This window comes from Pteropus medius, unplaced genomic scaffold, assembly GCF_902729225.1.
Source record: "Pteropus medius unplaced genomic scaffold, Ma_sr-lr_union100, whole genome shotgun sequence".
Classification (NCBI taxonomy): domain Eukaryota; kingdom Metazoa; phylum Chordata; class Mammalia; order Chiroptera; family Pteropodidae; genus Pteropus; species Pteropus medius.
The window spans coordinates 4,024,847-4,034,724 of record NW_024354875.1 but is presented as its reverse complement, the minus strand read 5'-3'; the positions used below and the strand labels follow the sequence as shown (position 1 = coordinate 4,034,724).

The window sequence follows — 9,878 nt, the reverse complement described above, 5'->3', positions numbered from 1 at the left end:
CATTCGGCAGAGCCAGAGGGAGAAAAGCTGCCACATTTCCAGCTCATCTGTCCATGAAGCTCTGGGATCTGGAGGCAGCCTTCAGCGGCATTCTGCCTTGCAAGTGTGGGTCAGGCCCAGACCCACCGGTCGGCCAGAACTGCTTCTACTTATACTAACAGTCTTTCTCTTCTGAGGTTTGAGAGCCAGTTTCTATGGCATTTGCTGACCCTGGCTGCTCACCTTCCTTCAAGCCTTTGGCAATGCAGTGTAAAGGCATCAGAATCGCTTCGCCACAGGAAATGCTCCATTTTGCAATCCTTTTCTAAACTGAGTTAATAGCTAAGCTCCTGTGGGACATAGAACCACTGAAATCCTATTATTTTGTGATCAGAAATGGCCCTAGTCCTACTTTTTCATTTCCTTTGAAGCAGCCAACATGCTTTTTTCTTTTCTTTTCTTCATTTTTATATAATATAACATATAGGAATTGTTTTATGTTGGAGATATCTTTTACTGGCAAGAAGAGATATTTTAGATAAAAAAAAAAACATTTGCAGCTCTTTAAAAAGCAAGCGATATTTGAATGAGAACTTACATGCCTAGTTGCAAACTACCTAAAATAGATGAGATAAAATGACATAATGGAGAGAGTTTGTAACAGTTCAGTAATGATCTGTTGAACTTCATGCATCAGATTAGCCAATTGATCACTATGAAACCATACCCCCAAAACCCAGAAAATTAGTTTATGTGACTTATTACTTGAGTAGCTACTGTGCAAAGCAAAGCCATACATCATCAAAATGAAGATCATTTTAATAAATTCAGCTTTTAAAAAAAATTGAGATATGGTTCCAAATGATAAAATTTATGCATTTAAGTTTGATGACTTTGGACAAATATCTACACTCGTGTAACCATCATAACCACCATGGTCAAAATACAGGACATTTTCATCAGGCAAATGGTTCTCTCTTGCCCATCTAAGAGTAAGTTGCAGATATGACGACCTTTTATTCCTTCAATATTTGTTCATGTTTCCTAAAAACATGAATTCTCTTGTATGACCACAGGACAGTGATCAAAATCAGGCAGTTAACACTGAAACAATGCTATTATCTCATCTATAGACCTTATTAAGATTTGTCAATTGTTCCAACAATGTCTTTTAAATTTAGTTTTATTATTAGTTTCAAGTATACAGTACATTGGTTAGACATTTATATAGTTTATGGCACCATCCCCCTGAATACTCTAGCTTCCCTCTGGCTCTACACATACCCACAACAATGTCTTTTATAGCAAAAACACTCCAAAATTTAAGTTCAGTCATCTTGTCATTTCAGTCTCTGATCTGGAACACTTTTCCAAGTCTTTCTTCCTCACAACACTGATGTTTGTGAAGAATACAGACTGGTTATTTTGTACACTATCCCTTTTGTAGACTATTTGGGTTTGCTGGCCATTTCCTCGTGACGAGATTCAGGTGATGCATTTTTGGCTGGAATACCACAGGAGTGAGGCAGAGGTACACTCAGAACATCCCATCAGGAGATTGTTGATTATTTCCATGGCTGCACGGTTATCTTTGGCCATTTGGTTAAGGGGATGTCTGCTGGGTTTTACCACTGTAAAAATTACCATTTCCCCCTTTGTAACTAAAAGGTATTTCGGGGAACTACTCCTGAGATCTACCATATTATTCAGCATCTACACTCATGAGCATTCTTCTCTGAAGACGGTAAAATCTCAATTGGCCAGCAGAGTGAATGAGGTAGAAGCCGTCCTTTGCTAAACTGTTGGTTTGCTCCCTACCACCTGGCGAAATGAAAAACTGATGTTTTTGCAGCCGGAATCTGTTTCTCCGAAGGGTTTCTCTAAGATTCACATGAGGTTCTGAATACTGCTGTTCAATCTTGGTGTCACTGTAGTCGGCCTTTACCGCAGATGTGTTGATACCTCAGTCTTCAAGGGTTAATGGAACCGTGATAATTCACCTGTGCTTAGAAAGTCAGGACAACTTATATGTTTTTGTAAGAGTTTCAATAATAATGTTAAAAGGCTAAACAAAATTATTTCTCTTTTCCTAGTTAAACTTAAATAAAAAAGCTTTCTGATTAATTGAGTTTCCCTAGCACATAAAGAAACCCTGTTCCACTTTTTACAAAGATATTCTTCATACAAATATGATTTTAATTCCATAGTTACTATTTTAATGCTTTTCCACATACATGTGAGATTGTATTAATGAACCATTAGATTTTTACAGTGATTTCCCTTGTCGTTTAACCTTCTAGGTCAACTGTTTTTAAACGAACATTCCTGGCCTCAAATCATGTGGTAATTAATGGGCAGAAATTGTGTTCATTCTCTCAAATCGTCTTCTAGAATATTTATTTATTTTGTTGTTTCTTTAAAAGAAGTGTGGGAAAATGTGCTACACGCATTTCTCAAAGCTAGGCTGTTACCACTTAAAAAAAACCAAAACGACCCGATTCTAAACGCTTACTCACCACTGGGAAGCTTTTACAGCTTTACGTCTAGTTTCAGATGCCTTCATGTTCGATTTTGTTAAATAAGAAATGAAGACTTGAGAGGAGATACACCAGAGCATGAAGTAGACCGAGTCTGCAGCTCCCTGTTCATTTACATCCACTGCAGACTGGTGGAAGCAGAGGCAAGGCCCTCTCTTTTCTTTCTTAAATAAAATCAAGTGAAGAAAGAGAAGCAACCGTGACTTGGGGTGGGGGAGGAGTTGTGTCTGGATGCTGATTGGGCATTCGCATCTTTAATGTCCTTCGCGACTCCAACTTTGGCTATGAACTGCTCTTCAGTTGGCCCTCACGACCACGAAGCGTTGACCAACCAACCCATTGTACCATGGCTGTGCTATTGTCCCCACTAAACTGGGGACTCTTTCTCATTTGTTTTTAGGGTACCTAGAAAACTTCCTGAGACATGTCAGGCAGTTGAATGGACAATTGAGTGCTTCAGAGGTTTGATGAATATCAGATACTATTTTGTAGGTGGGAAGAGACTTAAAAATAATCTAGCACAATGCAACTTTTTATTAAAGAGAGAAGTGACTATGAGTAGTTAAATGACTTCCTATCTATTTAGTTGATACACAGGACATAGAATTTATCTAGTGGTTTTTCCAATATATGTAAATAAATTTGATTCTTCCAGGACTGGACAAAAGCAAAATAGAGTTTCCCTTCTGTTCTTTACTTAATGTTGATACAGCTGAGGTCCCTGGAAGAATTCACCTTTTGAGAATAACGGCCTTGAAGTTCAGACTCAATGGCTTGTGACAGATAACCTCTGTCAATCTCCATGTCAAAGTGATGTTTCCCAGAGAAATAATCAGGAACCTGCTCCTTTTAATGACATTTTCCATTTTAGAATCGAGTGCTTAAATAAATCTAAGGTCATATCAATTCTGAATCTTTGTTCCTAATAGTCCCACCACTTGGAATGTATTCTTGTACCTACTGAAATTTTTTCAAGACATGGGTAGATCTGGAAATTAAAAAACGTTGAGTAAATAAGAAAGCTGCAGAAAATGAGTAGAGTATGAAAACAGTCGTGTAAATCTTATTCTCTACTTTTTAGTTGCATATAGTAAAATTTATCTTTTTCCGGTTTACAGTTCTTTGAGTTTTGACAAATGCATAGTTATGTTACTGCCACCACAATCAAGATACAGAACGGTTTCATCACACACATGCAAGTTACCTCGTGGAACCTCTTGATAGTTAAACCTCGCCCTGTTCCCCAGACCTCTCCACTCCCTGGCCACCACTGGTCTATAATGTTACTACAGGCTTCTCCAGTATGTTATGTAAATGAATCATATGTAAAGTAAGCTTTCGAGACTGGCTTTTTCACCCAACCTAATGCCTGGAGACTTGTTTAAGTTGCTGTGTGTAGCAATGGTTCTTTATTAATTGATGAGTTTTATTACATTTTGTGGATAGGGCTCAGTTTGTTTATCTAATTCCAAGTTAGAGACATTCAAGTTATTTTACATTTTTGACCATTACAAATAATGCTGCTATAAACTTGTGCGTACAAGTTTTTGTGTGAACATAGATTTTTATTTCACCTAAGTAAAAATGTAGAAGAGAGTTTGCTGGGTTGTATGGTTAGTACATGTTTAACACTCTAAGAAACTGCCAAGCAGCTTTCCATAGTTTGTAAAAATGTTCAGGCAACCCACATGTGGAAGGCAGAGAGAGAGAAAGAGAAAGAGAGAGAGAGAGAGAGAGAGAGAGAGAGAGAAAGAAAGAAGGGAAGGAAGGGAAGGGAAGGAAGGAAGGGAAGGAAGGAAGGAAGGAAGGAAGGAAGGAAGGAAGGAAGGAGAAAAGAGAAACAAAAAACAGAATAAACAGAAAATGACAAAATAACAGACTTAAGCCCTAGCATACAACACTTTAAAGACAGAGATTGGCCGATTGGATTAAGAAACATGACCCAACTATATGCTCTTACAGGACACTTATTTCAAATATAATGATATAGGTATTGATAGTAAAAGAATGAAGAAAGACATATCATGCAAACATTAGTCAAAGGAAAGCAAGAGCAGCTCTAGCAATATCAGATTAACTAGACTTTAGAACAAAGAAAATCACCAGAGTCAAAGAGGGACATTATGTAATGATTTAAAAGGGAACCTATTCACCAAGAAGACATAGCCGTCTTAAATGTACACACACCAAACAATAAAACTGCAAAATATGTGAAGCAAAAGTGTTAGAATTAAAAGAAGGTATAGACAAATCCATGGTTGTAGTTGGAGACTTCAATAGTCCTCTCTCAACAAATGATAGAACTAAAGAGAAACTCTTCCATGATATAGAACTCAGTATCAACAATCAAGAGGATCTCAGTGATATTTATAGAACACTCTACCTAAAACATCATAACACATTCTTTCCAAGTATCAGTGGAACATATACCAAGATAGGTCATATCCTGGGCCACAAAACAAACCTCAAAAAATTTAAAAGAGTCAGAATCGTACAGAGTGTATTTTCCAGCCACAGTGGAATCAAACTAGAAGTAAAAAATGGAAAAATAACATGAAAATCTCTAAACTTTTGGAAACTAAACAGTACACTGCTAGATATTTCAAAAAGGAAGTCTCAAAGAAAATTTAAAAATTCAGTTGAACTAAATGAAAATGGAAATAAGACATTTCAGTTTGTCCTCATAAAGATTATATGATTGTCTACATAGAAATCCCAAGAAAAAAAAAAAAACTCCTAGAATTAATAACCGTGTTTAGCAAGGTCATAGGATACAAGGTAAACATACAACAATCAATTGCATTTCTATATACTAGCAATGAACATGTAGATACTGAGATTAAAAACACAATACCAGTCACAATAGCTTAAAAAATGAATTATTTAGGTGTAAATCTAACAAAACATGTATAGGATTTAAATGTAGAAAACTACACAATGCTGATGAAAGAAATCAAAAATTACTTCTCTGAGAGACACATTGGGTGCATGGATTAGAATACTCAGCATAATAACAATGTCAATTTTCTCAAAATTTATATACAGTTTTAACACAATTCCTATCAAAAAACCCAGCATGATTTTTTAAATAGATATAGGCAAGATTATTCTAAAATTTATATGAAAAGAGAAAGGAATCAAAATAGCTAAAACAATTTTGAGAAAGAAGAACAAAGTGGGAGGATGAAGAAGTCTACCTGGTTTTAAGACTGATTATGTAGCTACAGTAATCAAGACTGTGTAGTGTTGGTGGAAGGATGTGCACATAGATTAATGGAACAGAATAAAAAAAATAAAAAAAAACAGATGCCCAACTGATGTTTGGCATAGATGCCAAACTGATGCCCAACTGATGTTTGGCAAAAATGTAAAGCAACTCAATGGAGAAAATAGAGCTCTTTCAGCAAATGGTGCTGGAACATAGAGATAACCATCCATAGGCAAAAATAGAAACCCCAGCCTAAGTCTCAAACCTTATAAAAAATTACCCTCAAATACATCATGGACATAATATAAAATACGAAACTTTAAAAAGCAAACATAGGAGAAAATCTTCAGGATCTAGGGCTAGGCAGAGTTCTTAAATGTGACAACAAAAGCATAACCCTTAAAAGGAATAATTAGTAAATTGGACTTTATAAAATTAAAAACTTTTTCTCTGCAAAAGACCCTGTTAAGAGGATGAAAAGACAAGCTACAGAATGGGAGAAAGTATTTGCAAACCATGTATCTGACAAAGAACTAGTATGTATAATATATAAAGAGCTCTCAAAGCTCAACAGTAAAACAGACAAACAAAAAAACAATTAGAGAATAGGCAAAAGACATTAGGAGGCAATTCACAAAAGAAGATATACAAATGGCAAATAAGCATACAAAAAGATGTTTAACAACATTAGTCATTAGTGAAATACACAACAAAACCACAATGAGATATCATTAAATGCCAGCAGAATGGCTAATCTAAAAAATAGTTATAACCCAAGATGCCAGCAAGGATGCAGAGAAATTTGATCACTTGTCCACTACTGGTGGAAATCTAATATGGTACAAATTCTCTGGAAGACAGTTTGGCAGTTCCTTAAAAATTAAACTTTCAACTACTATGACCTAGCAATCAAAGTCCTAGGCATTTATCCCAAATACACGCGGACTTATATTCACAGGAAAACTTCTACATGAATGGTCGAGGCAATAATAATAATGTTTATTGATAATAGCCCTAAACTGGGACCAACCCAGATGTCCTTCAATGGATGAATGGTTAAGCAAACTGTAGTACATCCATACCATGGCTATGACTCTACAATAAAAAGTAATAAACTACTAACATGAACAACAGCTTGGATAAATCTCCAGAGAAGTATACTGAGTGAAAAACCAAATCTCAAAGGTTGCATCCTGTATGGTTCCATTTATATGACATTTATGAAATGACAAAAGTATAGAAATAGAGGACAGATTAGTGTTTTTCAGGTTTTAAGGAGAGGGGCGTGGTGGGAGAGATGTTACTGTGGCTATGATGGTGCACCACGAGGGATCCTTGCCTTGATAGAAATGTCCTGTGTTTAACTGTATCGATGTCAATATTCTGGTTATGATACTGTATTACAGTTCTGCAGGATTTGACATTGAGAGTAACTGAAGAAATATTACAGGATCTCTCTGTATTATTTCTTATATCTGCATGTAAATCTATAGCTATCTCAAAATAAAAAATTTAGTTAAAAAATGGATCTGAAGCAAAATCTGCAACATGTTAGTATTTATAAAAATAGTTTGTTGATCATATGCGTGCTAACTATATAATTTTCTGTACTTTTCATGTTTGAAGTTCCTTTACTTAAAAAAAAAAAATGTTTCAAGTCCCAGGTCAAATGTCACCTCTACTCAAGGCTACTGTCAGTTAGAATTTCATTAATTGCTCTTTCTCCATGATTCTATGGGAATAGAATCAGAGTTAGAGTATCTAAGTCTAGGGCCATGTTATTTATCTTTCTTTATACCTCTTACAACAATCCCCATATTTAGTCCAATGCTTTGAATGCAACTGCTATTCTTATGGATGCTATTATTTTTATACATTTAGCTGTGTCCTAGAGTTCTAACTTGAATGAACGAAAGAAAGAAACAAACCACACAATTTGAATCTTCATTCCATAAAGAAAAAAAAGAAAGCCAAAACAAATATGTTCTAGAAATTCAAAGAAACCATAAGGATATTGAAAAGTAGCCACAGTGTCCTTTTTTTCAAAGCGGTTGCTTTGCACAAGAGGACAAGATATAGTTTATGGGGTAGTAATTCTGTTTTTGTTCCTCTGATGCTGGCTTCTCTATCTTTGTATCATTTAGAATGCTTTTGGTGTCAAGTAATAGATATTGAACTTAACTGCTTAAACGATGAAGGACCATCTTGGTTCACAGAACTGGACAGTGGCTTGAGCACGGCCAGCTCAGGGTCCCATTCCAGTTCCCCGAGCTCTGCATTCTTCTGTGGGCTGACTTTCTCCGCAGGCTAACATCGAGAGTTCTGGGCCTCGTATCCTCCCATGATGATGTCTGGAGGAAGAGAAAGACCCTCTCTTCCTGTTACTTTTCAGAGTGAGGAGACTTCCTCAGGGTACCCCAGGCAACCTTCCCCCTTATCTCATTGGCTCGCTTGCCCATCATTGAATCAACCGCTGGCAGAGGGGATGGGATCTCAGACAAACCAACCAGGCCCCAGTCTCATCCTAGGGGCACCGCTGCTCCTGAAGATCTGAGAATTGTCCTGAGCAATCCTGGGGTTCAGGAGGGATGCTGGAGGCTAACAATAAAGTCCATTCTGCTCTCCCCATCCACCCTCATTCACACTGTGGGTTTTATTTATGCCCCTTTCTTTCTGTAAATTTACTGTTTTATTTCTATGAATGATGTCATACCAGGAGTTTAAAATTCTGAGTTGACCCAAATCTGAGAAAAGAGAGAAACCTTCTGCCACATGTTTTCTGTCCGCGATGATAAATGCTAAAATATCTCAGGCTAGAGCCAGATGCGGCGTCACTGGCTACAAAGTCACAAAGAAGGGTCCACAGGCTGTGGAGAAATGACTCAGGTGCAGCTCCGATTCCAAGTTCACAGGGAGCCAGACAGAGCCAGATTGGTAATAAGAAGGCAGGGGTCTGTCACTCGGTGGCAGCCCCTTTGTGGCTTGGGTGAAGTTGGTGAGTTTCCCTAAAAGCAGACCAGAGGCCGGATGCCTCCACAGAAAGTCTGAGAGCAAACCTAGATAAAGCAGTGCGTTCTGGTTTGTGTTTAAAAAATTGAAAGGTTAAAGGGAGAACCGGAAATCGGCCAGGAAGACAGGCCGGGAGAGTAGTACATTCCCATTTTAGGGTTTAAGGGAAATAGCACAGCATCTTGAAGCAGCAAGATATTCGAGGATATCAGACCACCACATTCAGGTCTGCGTGTCTGCTAATGAATATTCTAGTTCCGCACCGTCTCCATGGATTTGCAGGATCAATGTTCCGTTAAGCCTCCACTTAATTTCACTAAATGAAGCCCTTTTGTTGATTAGAGAAAAACAGCTACGAAATTCAAAATGAACTTGGGAACTTGGATTAAAAGCAGATAAACATAGAGAGAAGCCACTGAAGCCTGGGGGAAATGTTATTTAATGTCTGCCACTGATAGTAAGAGATTATTCTCTCTAACTGTCTAATTTATTTGGAAGAGCTTGAGATATTTATGGGACTGGACTAGTAAAAAATTTAGTGGTGATTTAAAGTACTATGAGCTCTGGAAAGAAAGATTGAGAGAGAGGAGAGAGAGAGAGAGAGGAGTCAGGGAGGAGGAAGAAGGAAGGAAGGACAACGAAGGAAGGAAGGAGGAGGAGGAGGAGGGAGGAAAAATGAAGGCAGGAAGGAAAAAAAAAGGAAGGAAGGAAGGAAGGAAGGAAGGAAGGAAAAAAAAAAAGAAGGAAGGAAAAGGAAGGAAGGAAGGAAGGAAGGAAGGAAGGAAGGAAGGAAGGAAGGAAGGAAGGAAGGAAGGAAGGAAGGAAGAAGGAAGAAGGAAGGAAGGAAGAAGGAAGGAAGGAAGGAAGAGAAAAGTTGGGGTACAAAAAGTAATTTTTCCTCTATTCTCTTCTCTGAAAATTCTAAGAGAACATATTGAGGAACTATTAATAGTGCTTCTTTCTGAGCAGTGGGGCTGGAGGTCTGGCAGGTAGGGAAAAGAAACATTCACTACCATTCCGTGTGGTAGCCATTTTTTTTTTTTTTTTATTCATCATGACCTGTTATGACTATTATAATTTGTACGAGTTAAGTAAAAATTTTTTATAAAAAGGAAGAGCTTATTAAATGTATCCCCAGCTTATAG

At 37.4% G+C, this 9,878-nt stretch overlaps 1 long non-coding RNA gene across 1 annotated transcript in view; it reads right to left on the bottom strand.

Moving 5' to 3' along the window:
- Positions 1-586: 586 nt before the first annotated feature.
- Positions 587-9,878, bottom strand: part of LOC120597006 (uncharacterized) — a 21,947-nt gene continuing 12,655 nt past the window's right edge. The window contains exons 4-5 of the long non-coding RNA XR_005651302.1: positions 2,496-2,680; positions 587-1,979 (exon numbers count right to left, since the gene is read on the bottom strand). This is a non-coding gene — a long non-coding RNA (uncharacterized LOC120597006). The remainder of the gene's footprint in view (positions 1,980-2,495; positions 2,681-9,878) is intronic.